Source organism: Castor canadensis, chromosome 2, assembly GCF_047511655.1.
Source record: "Castor canadensis chromosome 2, mCasCan1.hap1v2, whole genome shotgun sequence".
Classification (NCBI taxonomy): Eukaryota; Metazoa; Chordata; class Mammalia; order Rodentia; family Castoridae; genus Castor; species Castor canadensis.
In genome coordinates, this window is record NC_133387.1 from 45,411,657 (window position 1) to 45,429,807 (window position 18,151).

An 18,151-nucleotide genomic window follows, 5' to 3' on the forward strand; every position below is an offset into this window, starting at 1 on the left:
CTGTTCTTATTGCTTATTACTCAGTTTCTCTTTTTTTCCCGGGTGGAGGTCAGTCTGTCCAGGGGGCTATGCTGCTCTGGCCCAGGCTTGTCTGTGGGGCTACCGTGGTACCACAAAGCTCACCTGGTCCGCGTCTTCCCAAGCCGTATGGGCGCTGGCCACTGGCGGCCCCGGGGGCCCTCCTCGTTTCTCCGTTTAACGTGAAGTGGAGATTCTCTGTGCCGGCTGGAGATGTGGAGGGGTCAAAGTTATGCCTTTTCTCAGTGATTATGCCTGCAAAGTGTGTCTCCAGCGTCTCTCCAAGATTTCACTATAGGAGGGTTGCTTTCTGCTTCCTACCTCTAGCCGCCATCTTGGAATTCCCTGACTTCAGATATTTTTTTGGATAGGGCCTTGAGTTTTTTCCTGGGGCTAGCCTCAGACCAATATCTTCCTACCTTCCTACCTAAAAATCTGTAGTTTTTATTTGTAATTAAATATTAATCTTCTTTTGCCATTTTCAACCATTCAAAATGTAAAAGCAATTCTTAATTTGTAGGTGATACAAAAGTAGATAATGAATTTGGCTCATAGACCACAATTTGTTGAATTCTGCTATAGAAATGAAAGCAGATGAATACCTCCATCTGTGAAAACTTGCAGCCCTGGTCGTTTACATAACCATATAATTCAGTGGCCTTGCCAGTGCTCTGCAAATAGTGTTTTTCACATACTGTGTATCATTTAATACAGACATATTGATGGTGGTACTTTCTTAATCTTACTGATTTTTTTTCTGGTTTTGACATAGGTTTTGTGACTATTTTGTTAAGTCCTCTTTGTATTATATAATTCACATAAAGCAATAGTCATCCTTTTAAACTATAATTTATAGTATATTCACAAAGCTGTGCAATCATCACCATCCAGGACATTTTTTATTACTCCAAGAAGAAATTCTTTACCCTCAGTAGTCACTTCCCATTCTCCCATTGCCCAGCTTCTGGCAAACACTAACTTACTTTTGTCTCTATGGATTTGCCTATTCTAGATATTTCATATCAACAGAATTATGTGTAAGCTTTTGTGCCTCTTTTTTTTTAATCAGCATGATATTTTTAATGTTTACATGTTAAACATGAATCTGTACTTTGTTTGTTCTTATGGCTAAATAATATTCCACTATATGCATATCTACATTTTGTTTATCCACTCATCAGTTGGTGGACATTTAGCTGTTTTCGCTTTTTTGGCTACTATGAATAATGCTGTTATAAGCATTTTTGTACAAGTTTTTGTGTAGCTGTGTCTTCAGCTCTCTTGAGTATACATCGAAGAATAGAATTGTTGGATTAGATGTAACTATGTTGAACTTTTGGAGGTGCTGCCTAAACAATGTTAACTTTTTGAATCCACTATCCCATGACTGCCACCTGCCTGACAATGATTGTAAAATATAGACAATTGTAAAAAGCATTCTGATTTGGGGGAGGTTAAAATTTGAAAGAAAAAAGTCAGACTTAGGATTTATGTAATAGGATGTAAGAGTATGACTTTCATTGCACATTTACAATCAAGGAAAAAAAAACATGTTAAATCTTTGATGGTACTTGGGCTTTAAACTCAGGGCCTTATGCTTGCTAGGTAGGCACTCTATCACTTGAGCCATGACCATGGTCCTTTTTGATGTTAGCTATGTTTTTGGTAGGGTCTCCCATTTTTGCTTGGGGCTGGCCTCCAACCACTATCTTCCTATCTACAGCCTCCTGAGTTGCTGGGATTGCAGGCATGATTCATCATTTCCAGTCCATAATAAATCTTATGGGCACAAGTATTCCAATTCACAAATCAGGTGATATTTCTCATTGTAAATTAAGATATTGGGGCCGGGATGCCAGTGGCTTATGCCTGTAATCCAAGCTACTCAGGAGGCGGTTTGAAGCCAACCCTGGGCAAATAGTTCATGAGACCCTATCTCGAAAAATCCCTTCACAAAGAAGGACTGGTGGAGTGGCCCTGAGTTCAAACCCTAGGCTGAGTTCAGCCAAAAAAAAAGAAAAAAAGATATTGGAATTCCAGTTCACATGTCTGAATGTGTCTGATATTCCATGAATTCCACTTTAGTTTCTGGAAAGATCATTTCTAGGTGAAAAAAAGCAAAAATCTAAATTTGGGATTGCATCATCTTAAGAAAATAACACATTTTCTGATTTTGTGTTTGGGAATCTACTCAGTCAGCCTAGCTTAGACTTTACCTCTACCTTTCTGTGCTCTTGAAATTGTCTTTCAACTTGGAGCTAAAGAGGGAAAATGAAGTAGAGACATGTGTAGACTGCTCCTTATAAAATTTTGGAGATGAAGGCAGATTATAGACATAAATGGTTTTGTCTCTAAATTGTCTAGATGACAATGGGACCAGGGGGAATGGGAAACTGGAGGATTGGCAGTCACCAGCATTTATAAAAGACAGTGGTCTGGATGAGTATCTTAGTCTTTCATGCTGCTATAACCAAATTCATGAGAATGAGTAATTTATAAAGAACAGAAATTTGTTGCCCACATTTCTGAAACTGGGAAATCCAAGATCCAGCTTCCAGCAAAGTTGGTGTCTGGTGAGCACTGCTTTTGGTTTCTAAGATGGTGCCTTGTACCATATTCTTACATGGCAGAAGAAGACAAAGACAAAATGAATGCTAGCTCACACATGTAGCTTTAACACGCCCATTTGCATCCCCCCTTTCTTCTAGAGTCTAGTTTAAGGTGGAATTTTTTGGCCACAACAGATTTTCAGACTCCTTTGAAACTCTGTTGGTGCCTCGCAGAAATTATGTAATTTCCAGCCTGGATCAAAATATCAGGCATAGGAGGCTGAAAAGAGCTGAGGACAGGCTGAAGACTTCAAAGTGTGCAGCATGTATATATCCTGAGCATCATCCCACAGTTGGACAGAGGATACTTGCCTGTGGCTAGCATCTAACTGGGCAGAATTGTCTAGGGAGTACCATGTACCCAAGGTGCTTGGTTTTGACCCCAGCACATCCCTTTGTAACTATTTGCTCTTCCAAGTGGATGACTCACAACCTATAGATATGTGATATCATTTTGTGTAGTTTACAAATAATATATAGCCACAATAATGAAATCTATCATCTTACAAAATCAATGACTGCCATTTTTTGATGTGCTGTTTATTCCATCATGCCTGCAAAATTTTGAGATATTTGTATTCAGAACAGAGGTCATTGTGTTTCTACTCTGGCTGGTCATTGGAATCATCAGGGGAACTTTAAAGGAAGTGCCCCACACTAGACTCACACACACACATCATTTCTGGGTGAGGGTCAGGCATCTGTATAGTACAGGTTATTCCCGACTTCTGATTTTTCAATTTTACAGGGATGTGAAAGTGATATGCATTCAGTAGAAATTGTACTTTGAATTTTGACTTTTGATCTTTTTCTGAGCTAGGGTTGTGAATGTTGGGCAGTAACAGTGAGCCACAGCTCCCAGTCAGCCAAGAAATCACAACCCGTATTCTATAGTATACCATATTGCTAAGTTATAATGCTCAGTAGGTATACTAAATACATTTTTGACTTACGATAATTTCAACTTATGATAGGTTTATTGGGACGTGACCCCAAGAAAAGTTAAGGAACAACTGCATTTTTTAAATGCTCCACGGGAGACTTAATATGCAGTCAGGGTTGAGGATTTCAGAGTAGATTCAATTTCATGTAGCATATGAAATTAGAAGTTTGTTTTCTGTGTTGACATAATATTCTTCCCTTCAGATATTTGTTACACAAATACATATTTCAAATGGCTGAGTAAACATGTTTCCCAAGAATACTCAGTATCTTTTCTTAGTTTTACACACAGTGGTGAAAAGCAGAGTTAGAGGAAACCCTATAGGTGCTAAGTGGGAATTGTGCGATTTCTCTCCACAGGCCTGGAGGGATGGTTTGCACTGCTGGCAAGGAGTAAGGTCACTGTGGTATGAATCTGAAGATCAAGCACTGTATTAGCTCTCCCACTGACGATCGTAGATGTGATTATTTTCAGCACCCTTTTGTGCAAGGCATGATGGTGAACATCTGCAATCTTCCATTTGTCTTTAGTTTCCACAAGTGGGGCTGGAAAGTTGATTTTCTACTTTCCATTTGCAGGAAAAAGAACCAACGCTCAATGAAGTAAAGCAACATAGGTGGCAGGTTCTAAAGCCACATTCTTCTGCATATTCAAAGCATGAGCATACATTCTGGGCTTTCCAAGACAGCTGTGGAAAGCTGTCTTGTGATTTTTAGTAACATTTCCCTTCATGTTGAGAAGCCCTGGGATACACAATAGTTATATATCATCCTCCCCATATTTTAATGATAGTGCTGTAAACGAACAACAACAACAATAAAACACCAACCAACCAACCAACCAACCAAAACCAGCTGTTAGTTCTAGTGCAGAAGGTGTCAGTGAGTCTAGGAGAAGCAGGGAAGAGGATGGGCTAGAGTGTCCTCTCGGGTGGTCCAGAGGTGACTGGGTGATAAAGCAATTGTAGATTTATGAAGAATGGAGACCTGTGAGCTGCTAGAAGAGCAAACAGCAAACTGGAGGAGAGAAGGTGTTTATGTGGGGAGATGGAGACAAATTCTACGGAGGCAGGGTGGACAAAAAGCATGGTATCTGTATCAGGTAAAGTGAAAGAACACCTGGCTGGTTTTCCCAATTTGGCTATTAATTATTGTGTTTACTATGGTTTGAATATGCCCTCTCCAAAATTCATGGTGATGGTATTAACTAACAGATAGGGTCTATGGGAAGTAATTAAGTCATCAAGGCTCTACCCTCATAAAGGGATTAGTGAGTTATAAAAGGTCAGGAGGAAACTGGTTTAGGTTTTATTTATTTATTTTTCTCTTTCATTCTTTTGCATGTGAAGACACAGTCTTTGCCCTCCTTGGTCCTCAGACCTCTGCCACGTGAGGATACAACAAGAAAGCCTTCACCAGAAACCAAATGCCAGTGCCTTGATCTTAGACTTGTCAACCTCTAGAACTGTGAGAAATAAATTTCTGTTCTTTATAAATTACCCAGCCTCCAGTACTTGTTATAGCTGCATAAGCAGGCTAAAAAAGTGTTAAGAGGTAATTTTAAAGGTTAAAATTATGATTCCTGTTAAATAGAGAACATTTTCTCTATATTCCTAGATTCTCTGACAGACACACATACAATAACTGTGAAAGAGTAAAAGTAGCCAGGCATGTGGTGCATGGCTATAATTCTAGCTATTGGGGAGGTAGAGGCAGGAGAGTAAAATGTTCGAGGCCCACGTGGGCAAACTTAGCAAGATCCTATCTCAAAAGCAAAACAGTAATAGAAAGAAAAAGGAAAAAGATAAAAGTAACAAGAGCTGTTTAGAAAGAAGTGAAGAAAAGGAATCTGGAAAACAGTAGATGAAAACAAGAGTTGCTATTCCCAGACCTGAGACAATGCACAGGGAAGAATTCCATTCTTCCAGGGCTGGAATCCAGAGGGTGTTGGAAAGAATGGCACAGAAGTGTCTGTGCTGACAGAATTTGCTAGAAAGCAGCCCTTCGGAGTGACAAGAAAAGTTGCTCATGGGTATACATTTCACTGAAGGAGGCATTCTGCTATAAAACCACCAAGGGGGCCTCCTAGGAACCACTGCTGGCCATGAGGAACTGGAAAAACTTACAGTGTGACAGGGGCAGATGTTGGGACAAATGAGCATGCAAGAACGCACCAGAACCAGTAAGGAAAACCCTTTCCTCTAGTGCCCCCTACAGACAGAGTTTAATATTGTGGCAGCCAGCACAATAGTAAAGAAAACACACTTTTCTTGGAAACTGGACCCAAGTCCAATTTCACAGATCAGGTTTTGGGTAAAATTTGGAGCTGAAAGGTTATAAATTGCTAATAGGCACATAGCAGTGTGTGGGGAGGGGTAAATAATCCCAAGCTTCTTCCCTCCTTCACATTCTGATCCAGTTGGCACCACATCCTGCAGAACTTGTCCTGGACATTACTGAGCATCCCTATCCATCATCACTGTCTGCCTCTTCACTGATCTCAGCTCTCAACTCTCCACACTTCCAGCTCTACTTCCAGAGACACTTTTCTTGAAGTGACATGTATGTAGTGATGAGCTGGGCTAACAATTCTTCTATGAATTTGTTCAGGATGCAAATGAGACCAAAAAATATCATACTGATCTGAACTGACATAGCCAATGAATGTGGCAATAAAGTACTATATTTGGAAGTTCTAAATTATCTTCTTCAATTTCCTGTCCTATTTTTTAACCTGTTGAATTATGGTTTTGAAGCAATCAGTACACTTAAAGAATGGTGAAAGCAATAGATAGGATGGAGAATTAAAGGCCAGAAGTTCTCCTTTTTCAAACCTGCATTTCAAACACTGAAAAACAAGCCTTTTAAAACTCTGGGTTGAAAATATGAAGAAAGAGTTAACCATCGTGTGGGTTATTGACTCAGAAACAATCTAATAGTGAGCACCCTGAAAGGTGTTTACATTTGAGCTATAGCTGACTTCTGCACTGGAAACATTGAGCTGCACAATGAACATGTTTTTATTTCTCTTAAAATCAGAATTAAAATAAACTTCTAGGTCAGAGCAAATATTTCAATATGTAATATTAACATATTTGTCTATATACCAATATAATAGTGAAATATAATTTTAAATATTTTTATAGAGGGAAGAACCCATGAAGGGAAAGTGCTTAGGGCCCATGAAAGTTGGAAATCTAGCCTATTTCCTAACCTGTTGACCTTGGATTCACTTAGTGTAAAGTTTGATAAATAAAAATGTTCTGATTGTATTGCTTTTAGACTAAATAATAATTTCTGAAAAACAACTAATGTATCTTTATGTGATGAATAAGGTAGTATTTATTTTAAATAATTTCTGAAGTAATTTTCACCAGTAATTACCAAGAGAACAGCTACTTTGATGGATATAGGGAAAAGATCCATACAGCTTTATGATGCTAGAAAAGTGATCGATAACCTAGAATGCCTGAGAAGCACTGACTAGTAGATATCTATACAGAAGCTATGTCAATATTTTAAACATATTTGTTATTATAATTAACCTTCTCTGGCTGAGTCAGGATGTCTTTATTTATGCCACAGGTTTGCATGTGCCAGGTACTAAGCCTGAGAGAAGATGACAAGTGGTTGTTGCTACCACTAATGGTGACTAGTACTTACTATTTTTACTCAAAAGGAGAAAACTTTATTTGAATCCTCTATGGCCTTCTTTGAGGTGGTGACAGTGGATCTGTGAGTTTGTGCTGCAAAGAAACTAGCCATGCCAAGATCTGAGAGTGAAGTGTTCCAGGGAGAGGAAATGACAAGAGCAAAGTTCTATGGCACAAAGACCCATAGGAGGTATGACACAGAGAGTAGTTCAGTGTGTCTTGTGAATGATCAGCAAAGGATTAATATGACATGAGGTCAGAGAGGAAGGAGATAGGGACCAACTCACATAAGGCTTGAGGAGTTTGGATCTTGTGTTGAGTGTGAATGAAACTCCTTAAAGCTGGGTGTGGTGGTGCATGCCTGTGGGAAATGAAGGCAGGAAGATCATGAGTTCATGGCCACCCTGGGCTACATAACAAGATCTTGTCTCAAAAAATAAAGAAAAAAAAAGGACTGGGGGTATGGCTCAAATGGTAGAGTACCTGTGTAGCAAGTGTGCAAGGCCTTGAGTTCAAACCTCAGTACTACAAGGAAAGACAGAAGGAAGGAAGGAGATCCTTGGAGTGCTCTGAATGGGAATACACTATAATGATTTGTACCCTTAGAGGTCAACATGACTGCTGTGTGTTGGCTAAGGTAGAATCAGGGAGATTAGGTGACCACAGCTTCACAAGTTCTAGACGATCATAGGATCAGCACTCACTCACTGTTCACTCTGCTTTCTGAGACAAATCTGACACTAAGTGTCCTACTACAGGTGTATGACTTTCACTCTTGACTGGAACCTCCGTCATGCCCAGTAGTCACCCTTTGGGGTCATTATTTAGCTTTTTTTGCAAGTTACCCCCAACCCTTTCACTCTCAGTGGATAGTGCTGCCTTGGAGAAAATAGAGGTTTGGGGGAACATTTTTTAAAAAGTGTTCTCCTTTTTCTAGATTTGCCATCATCTGTGTTTATCCTATCCTATATCATCTATTTCCAGAGGAGTAGAACCTGGACATCTCCCAAGTAATTTCCTCACAGTCAAGACTATGAGCAAAATGCCAGTGTTTATGAAGGTATGTTCTATAGGAGGGAGATGGACACTAAGCAGTTAAACCAGCGAAGAAGACCCTTCGGAGAGTAATAAGAGCTGTGAGGGCAGACAGGGTTGGGTGATGGAAAATGTGACAGGAGAACAGAGGCACTTTATGTGACAGGGTCAGGGAAGGCCTGTCTCTAAGGAAGTGACAGTAGAGCTGAGATGAAGATAACAGGAAAATCAGGAAGATGGTGAAAAAGTAAACTAGAGAGAGAAGGAACACAAAATATGAAGATCTTAATGTAGGAATAGGTTTGTGTGACAAGACAAATGGAGATGTGGTCCTTGTACCAACTTTGTAGCCACAGGGGACTGTAGACAAAGACATGGTCAGAGAGATAGTTGGGAGTCCACCCATTGAAGCTTTGCACATCCATTGTAAGGAATGTGGATTGTATTAAATGCACTGGGAAAAAACAGAAGATTTGAGGCAGGGGGACGTGATCTGATTCCCATTTTAAAATGATTCTTTGAATAACTGTACAGAGAATTGATTCTTAGGAGGAGTGAGACAAAACCAGGATTCTAATTAAATAGTAGTTCAGAGAGATGCTAGTAATCTGAACCAGGGTGTTAGCAGCAGACAGAGAAGAGAAAAGTGGGTGAACATGGGATCATATTTTCATTTTTGGGAGTAGAAAGAAAAAAGATATGTGGATTGACCCTCACATTTTTAGATAATTGTGGATATTAGTCTTTAATAGTAACCAAACAAGACAAATGGTAGTTGTGTAAAGGTTGGCTGCAATGTGGAATCTGAAAAATATTAATGGACTTTCCAACTCTGTTCATTCTAGAGAGAGTGAAAAATCTTAGCATTATTAGGAAAAAAGTTTTGTTCTTGAGGGCCTTATCAAACAATCTTTGAGGACTGTAATTGCTATTATAAAACAAGGATAATAATGGTTTATTGGGCATGTAGCAGGACTGGGACACCTTCATAAACCTTGGCCTGAGGAAGACCCATAAAAAAATAATGTAGATGAGGCATCAATAACAAATCTTCTATTCTTAATGGGTCATATAAGAAATATAGAAGTAGGAAGGGTAACTAGACAGATAGTTTCTGCTTTTAACTTTCCTGTAAAACAGTCTTCCTGGACAGAAACTATTTGGCAATAAAGCTTGTCCCTGAGGAGCAGAGGGTACTTAAAGAACCTAAAGCAAGGTATCCAGGAGTCCTGCCCCAGTTCACATAGTCCCTGCCCTGTAGCTCATCCCTGTCATTCTCAAGGTCTTACTGTTTCACATGCAAATAAAGCTGTTGTTTTTAACCAAACAGTTGTATAAAATGATACTCAGACTCAGGATTTTAAAAAGGACTTTGTTGCTCAACAAAAATGTATCATAGATAAGGAGAAGGGAGTCTATACTAGGCAAAGACTAATTCTTGATAGAAAATTGTAGTTGTTTTTAAAAAAACTTGAACTGTATTATAATGGAAGCTATCCTTAGGCCACACTCTTCCATGTATACAAGAATGCGTAAAATAGTGTATTCAGCTTTTTTTGGGGGGGGGGTGCAGTACTGGGGTTTGAATTCAGAGCCTCACACTTGCTAGGCAGGCACTTTACCACTTGAGCCACTCTGCCAGCCCTGTCTTCAGTCTTTTTTATTAGCTTCATGAAGTCCAAGCTCTCTGATTCATTGCTCTGACACTCTTCTCATCACTTTCCATGAAAGGTTTGTTTAGGGTAAATGCAACAGTATTTCAGAAACAGATATGGTGGCCTTTAGACAAGACATCAGGAAAGTAGAAACTGAAACCAATGGCTAGTCACAGGACTACTGAAAGATCAACCTTTAGAAGTCGTTTCTAAGGGTACAAGCTAGAGAAAGAACAGTTCTAACCAAAATTATTCTTTGATTTGCAATGAATTCCTCATTTTCCAGTCCAATGATAGAATTTCCTTATCTCCTATATTGATGGTATGGACCTAGCCTATGACTATCAACACTTTTCTCCATAGCTCCTAGTTCACCACTCCCTATGAGCTTTCTCTTCCATGTTGTGTTTTCTTGAACATTCTTTCTTTGCTTCTAAAATATTGGCATTTCTGAGTCCTGGCCTTTAGATAGCACATCTTTTGTGCTTTCAGGATGATTTCTTCCACTCTCCAAAGATATTGATAACTATTATAAAAATCTACCACTTTTTCAACAATTATTATATGTCAGGAACTATGTTTATGTCTTTGTGTATTTTATCTTATTTAGTTCTTATAACAACCTTGAAAGGTTATTATTAGTACCCCCATTTTGCACAAAGCTCAAAAAAGTTACATAAAATTTGCTCAAATCATAGTTTGCAGAAGCTAGGATTTGATCCTAAAATGGACTACAAAACTGGTGGCTTAAACTAATTCTACTCTACCAAACATATCACCAACCCATATTTTTGTCTTAAAGCTGAGATGGGGGCTTCATACCTTCAGGGACACTTGAGAGACATCAGTAAAAATTCTTTTAAGTGTATTTCCTTTATTTATCCTGATTCTTAGTGAATAAAAATCTTGGTAAGTGGTTTACCAAGATGCAGACTATTGATGCATATCAGATAATGAAAATTTGATATTTATCTTCAGCTTTCTACTGGGCTATCACCTGGTTGTCTCTCAGGAACTTTGACTAAACATGAACAAATTGAACCCATACTTCTCCAAATATCCTCTCCTTTTATTTCTCATATCATTTATATATTACTATCCACACAAAGATAGAAAATCAGGAGTCATCCTAGTATCCTTCTGTTCCCTCACCCTCTTTATCCTTTTGGCTCCAAATCTTAAAGAATTTACCCCAGAGATACCTGAACATTTCCACTGCTACTGCCACCATCTACCACCTCCTAACTGGTCTCCTTGCTTTTAGATTTTCCATACTACAAGTCCATCCTATGTTTTGTTGTCAGGACCATCTTAATTGCTCTAAGTGTATTTTAGGGACCATGTTAATCATTCTTTTATTATTTTGTATAATGGAAAATGAAGCAGGAAGATGTTGAATATCTGTATAAAATGTTACCATGCCAAAAAAAATCCTGGCAGTTTAATGGCATGTTAGCCATTAAACTTGCATTGTACCTTCTGCTATTTAACCTTTTGAGCTGCAGTTAGCATGTGAGTAGATGCAAACAGTGCCATTAGGAGTCATGAGATAAGACTGATAACAGGGGTCTGAATGGCTACATAGGAGGATTTCTGTTTTCTCCATTCTGAATTTCAATATTAGAAAACAGAATCTTTATAAGTAATGCATAGATATGAAAAAAATAAAGAGGTTAGTCAACTTATATACAGTTTGTATAGTGAGCTCAGCCTTGAATGCATAAATATTTGGGATATATATAAATTAATTGGTATAATTTAGCTGTGTTTTTCAACTAGTAAGACCTGGATCCTGGGGAGTTTCAGAATTATGTAGAAGGGACTTCTCTATGTTACTGTTTCTTCATCTATAGTCTAAAAAAAGTAACTGACATCTATAAAATTGATTTTTCAAATGTATGAAATATAAGTTTAAACTGTGACTAAGTCATAGAAATTTGTTTCACTATAAGTTTTTCTATCAATGGCTACTAATTATAACTACCCTTATGTAAGTTAAAAAAATTTTTTTTTGAGGTACTGGGGTTTGAAATTAGGTGCTCTACTGCTTGAGTCACTCTGTCAGCCCTCTTTTTGTGTTGGGTATTTTTGAGATAGGGTTATGTGAACTATTTGCCTGGGTTAGCTTCAACCCGTGATCCTCCTGATCCTTGCCTCCCAAGTAGCTAGGATTAGAAGTATGAGCCACCAGTGCCTGGCACTAATTTTTTTTTTTTTTTGTGGTACTGGGGCTTGAACTCAGGGCCTACACCTTGGGCCACTCCATCAGCCCTTTTTTTTGTGATGGGTTCTTTTGAGATAGGGTATCACAAACTATTTGCCTGGACTGGCTCAAACCACAATCCTCCTGATCTCTGCCTCCTGAGTAGCAAGAATTACAGGTATAAGCCATCGGTGCCAGCTGGCACTAATTTTTTGATGTTAGAAAAGGCTTCCACATACTTGAAAGGTTTAAGGGAGTATTGATATTGTCAATGTATATTTTAAAACCTTACAGTTTTGAAAAAAGAATTTCAAACAGAAATGTTGGGATGAAGATGGATATAGTAGCTTGCAATTTCTGAGAAGTCCAGGGTTAAAATATACTTTTGGGAGTCATCTGTATGTAAGTTTTCTTTAAGTCATGAAACCTAATTAGATTACTGACTGAGTGATGAGCATAAATTAAGAAAAAAAATGAGGGGTTCAAGGACAGAGCTGTAAGGTTTTCTAATATTAAGAGAGCAAGCTGATATTAAGGAATAAGTAAAGGAGACTGGGAGTGGTTACTGAAAACAAGAGGAAAATCGAGAGACTGTGTGTCCTGGAGGTTAAATGGATCAAGAGCATGGTCAACTGTGTCAAATGTGGCTGATAGGACAACTAAGGTGAAGACTGAGATCGACCACTGGATTTTGCAATATGGTAGTCTGACATGAACAGTTTTGGGTAGAATGTGGGGGAGAAACCCTTTTGGAGTGAGTGTAGGAGAGAATAGAAGAAAATTGGAAACAAGGAACTTAGATTAACCGTTGGAAGAAATTTGCTGCAAAGGTAAAAGGAGAAATGGAGGAGAGATGGAGAAAGAAGTACAGTTATAGAGTCAAGATGGTGTATGTGTGGTTTTTGTTTTCATTTAATTTATTATTATTGTTGTTTTGGTGTTATTGGGGTTTGAACTCAGGCCCTTGAGCTTGCTATTGCTAGGCAGGCACTCTACCACTTGAGCCAACCCCTATCCCTTTTTGCTTTATGTATTTTTCAAATAGGGTCTAGGGTTTTTCCTCTGGCAGGCCTGGACTGCAATTCTCCAATTTACACTTCCCCCATACCTGGAAGGACAGGTGTATACCACTAGGCCCAGCTCTTATTGATTGAGATGGGGTCTTGCTAACTTTTTCTCCAGGCTGGCTTGGAACCACAATCCTTCCTATTTCCCTCTTCCAAGTAACTAAGATTATAGGCATGAATCGCCATGCCCAGACTGTTTTTATTTTTTTAAGATGGGACAAATAATAGCATGATCACACACTAAGGGGAAAGTTCCTGGAGAGTCACTTCAGCTGGGTTAATGCTATTAATTAGTCTCTGCTTGTCCTTTAGCTAGATTATATGCTCTTAGAATTATATCTATTTTTAATAATTAAGCATTCAGACTTCCAGGAAAGTTGAATGCTGTCTTTGTGTACTGCCTCTCCCTATCTTTCTTTGAACTACTTACTGGTTGTTCATGTCAACAAAGACATCTTCTTTGAGCCAATGGTTAGTTTTTCTCCACTATATCTACTTAATAAGATGATTCAGATCTATCTCCTTATTTTTTGAACTCTTTAGTCCATCAGCTTCCAGGCCATCACTTTTCCTGGCTCCCCTTTCCCTTTCCTCTATACCTTCTCAGTCTCTTTTGCCTACTCCTGCTCTGTTTGCTTCATTCAAGCTTATAACCTTAACATCCTGTCTTTATTCTCCTCTTGGTATACTTCTAGAATTATCATCTCTCATCCTGTGGATCAATTCTTATTCTATTAATGACTCAACAACCTATGAATAATCATGATGCCATCTAATATCTACTGAGCAATTACTGCTATGTCAAACACTTTGCTACCTTTGTACCTACCTTGTCTCCCTCAATTCACACCAAATATGACTCAGTATTACTATCTTCATTTTCAAATGAGGATGTTTCTGGTCAATAAGACTCCAAATCTTGCCCAACCTTACAGTTAGTAAATGGCAAAGCTTTTATTGAATCCATTGTCTATCTGATTCCAAAGAATTCTACCAGACCTTTAAAGAAAAACTAATACCAATACACCTTAAAAATTTCCACAAAATAGAAAGGGAAGGAATATTGCTAAACTCATTCTATGAAACCAGCATTACACTCAACTCAAAACTGAATAAAGACACAACAAAAAAAATGGAATTATAGGCCAATCTCTTTAAGGAATATAGATGCAAAAATCCTCAATAAAATATTGGTGAACCAAATTTAACAACATATCAAAAAGATCATACATCATGATCAAGTTATTGTCATCCCAGGGATGCAGCGATGGCCCAACATACATATATTAAATGTAATACAGTACATTAACAGAAGCAAATATAAAAACCGCATGATCATCTCAATAGATGCAGAAAAAGCCTTTGATAAAATTCAACATCCTTTCATGATAAAAGCTCTGATGAAACTAGGAATAGAAGGAATGTACTTCAACATGATTAAGGCTATATATGACAAGCCTATAGCCAACATCATACTAAATGGGAACAAATTGAAAACATTTCCTCTAGAGTCAGGAATGAGACAAGAGTGTCCACTCTCTCCACTCTTATTCAACACAGTATTGGAATTCCTAGCCAGAGCAATAAGACAGGACGAAGAAATAAAAAGAAAACAAATAGTGAAGAAAGTAGTCAAACTATCCCTGTTTGTAGACATCAAGATCTTATACCTAAAAGACCTGAAAAACACCAAAAAACTAGACACCATAAACAGATTCAGCAAAGTAGCGAATACAAAATCAATTTACAAAAACCAGTAGCTTTTCTATACACCAACAATGAACAGATTGAGAAAGAATATAAGAAAATAATTCCATTTACAATATCCTCAAAAAATACCTAGCAATAAACTTAACAAAGAATGTGAAAGACCTCTACAAGGAATACTATAAACCATTGAAGACAGAAATCAAAGAAAACTACAGAAGATGGAAAGATTTCCCATGCTCATGGATTGGTATAATCAACATAGTGAAAATGACTGTATTACCAAAAGCAATCCACATGTTCAATGCATTCCCATCAAAATTCCAATGACATTCGTCACCCTAAAGTTCATTTGGAAGCACAAAAGACTGCAAATAGCCAAGGTAATACTAAGCAAAAAGAGTAATGTTGGAGGTATCACAATACTGACTTCAAACTATACTACAAAGCCATCCATAGCAGTAAAAACAACATGGTACTAGCACAAAAAACAGATATGAAGACCAGTGGGACAGAATAGAGGACCGGGATATGAATATATGCAGCTATGCCCAAACTTATTTTTGACGAAGGCACCAAAAAACATACAATGGAGAAAAGACAGCCTCTTCAACAAATGTTGCTGGGGAAAGCTGGGTATCTGCCTGAAGAAAACTGAAACTAGATCCATGTCTGTCACCCTGTACAAGTATCAACTCAAAGTGGATTAAGGACCTTAATATAAAACCTGGAACTTTGAAAGAGCAGAATTAGAATTAATAGACATAGGCAATGAGTTCCTCAATAGAATTCAAATGGCTGAGCAAGTAAGAAAAAGGATGGACAAATGGGACTACATGAAATTGAAAATCTTCTGTATAACAATAGAAATGGTCTCCAGATTGAAGAGGCTGCCCACAGAATGGGAGAAAAATCTTTGCCAGCTATACATCTGACAAGGAATTGATAACCAGAATATATAGGGAGCTCAAAAAACTAAACTAAAAAAAAACAAAAAAACAAAAAATCAATGACCCAATGAAGAAATGGGCAAATGAACTGAATAGAGCTTCTTCAAAGGAAGAAGTCCAAACAGCTAAAAAACACATGAAGAAATGCTCAATATCCCTGGCCATAGAGGAAATGCAAATCAAAACCACATTAAGATTATACCTCACTCCTGTGAGAATGACTATCATCAAGAACACAAACGACAACAAAAAGCTGGTGACAATGTAGGGCAAAAGGAACACTCTTTCACTGCTGGTGGGAATGTAAATTAGTACAACCATTATGGAAAGCAGTGTGGAGGCTCCTCAAAAAACTAAAAACAGAACTGTCATATGATCCAGCAATTCTACTCCTAGGGATATACCTGGAGTAATGTAAGTCAGGTTACAACAAAGGCATTTGCACATCCATGTTTATTGCAGCATTATTAACAATAGTAAACTACAGAAACAGCCAAGATGCCCCACTATTAATGAATGGATTAAGAGAATGTGGTATTTATATACAATGGAATTTTATTTGGCCACAAAGAAGAATGAGATTTTGTCATGTGCAGGTAAATGGATGGAAATGGAGAACCTTAAGTGAAGCTAGCCGGGTTCAGAAGGCCAAAAGCTGCATGTTTTCTCTCATATATGGAATATGCTATGAAAAACAGGTTGCACGAAGGGGTGGTCACATACAAGCAGGAGAGGGTAAAAGAAGGAAATTTAAAAGGTGAATATGAGTGATGTACACAAGAATGAATACAGAATTTTAAAACCAGTTGAAACCACCATAAGAAAGGGACTAAGGTAGAAAGGAGAAAAATAGAGCAGATGAACCAAATCAGGCTATAGTACATATATACATGGAAGTGCCACAAGGAAACTCCCTATGAATCTATCTTAAGCAAGCAAAAATGTCATTTTGTTTTCTTTTACAAAATCAGAGAACAAGAGGTCATTATAGGTCCTGCCTTGGAGGGGGTGGTGGTTAGGACCAATGGTGGGGGGTGGGGGAGGGAGAAAGGGGTGTAGTAGGATGAATATAGTGAACACTGTGTACTCATGTATATAAATGGAAAAATAAGACCTGCTGAAAATATTCCAGGAATAGGGGAAAGCAGGATAAGGGAGAATGAAAAAAAGTGGAATATAAGGTGAAATAAAAGATTCACTATATGACCTAGATTATCTGGAGACCATTCTTCCTAGGGCTGTTAATTCCTAGTTTAGTATCTATGAACATGTTGACCTGACAGGATATAGTTCAGAAATGCTTATGGGAATTCTGTTTGGGAAGGACCTTTGTTTACTTAATGCCCATTGTCTTTAGAGACCCAGTCTAGATAATCAAACATTCCTTGTTTTATTTAATGTTAGTCAATTGCTTATTCATCTCTCATAAAAATATCCAGTTCATCTGCTATTTTCACTTCTATATTTTTCTAGCTTAAAATCAAACCTATAATTCTTATGACCCTATCAATCAGTTAGCTCATTTCTGGCTTTACTTCTTTCCCTTCTGACAAGTTTTATTGGTCAGGTTAGATTGAGTTATGCTGCAGTTTCAAACAACTCCCAAATCTCAGACACTTAAACCAGAATGGTATCTTTGTTCACTTAAATTACATGTTGATCATAGGTCCTGTGTAGTAGAATTGCTATTATCTAAAACACTGGCAGGAGGAAAGGAGAAGGCAGTGAATCACACAAAGGCTACTGACACTTCTGCTCACATGTTAATGGCAATAGGAAGTCACATGGCAAAACTGACACCCAAAGGTAAGAAATATTACAATCCTCTCCCAGAGAGGGACACTCTATGTTTTTTGAACAACAACAGCATCAAATAAATGTGCCAACTCTGCTGAGGCACACTTTCCTCCAAACCCTCTTATCTTTCTTTCTTATCAGCGTTGATAAAATTAAAAAATTAAATATCTTGTTTATTTTCTCTCTGCTTCCCCTTCCTCTTCCTCTAGATTTATCTAGACCACCACCATCCTTCCTTGCTTTCTTGCTCGACAGAAAAAGTATTTTTCTCTCTCCAAATACATTGCATTTTGCCCATTTTCTGTAGGTTCCATCTCAGTCCTGTTCCGTACTTCTTGCTCTCTTACAAGGCCATCTCTTCCTCTTCGTTGGCTTTTTCCACTGGATCTATGCACTGGTTCCACCTGTCCTCAGGGATACACTGAAACTTTTCATGTCTCACTGTCATTTCTTGGAAGACCTCTCTCTCCCTGATCTTCCTGCTGAGCAACTTCCTGACTCACAAGTGCCTGTGT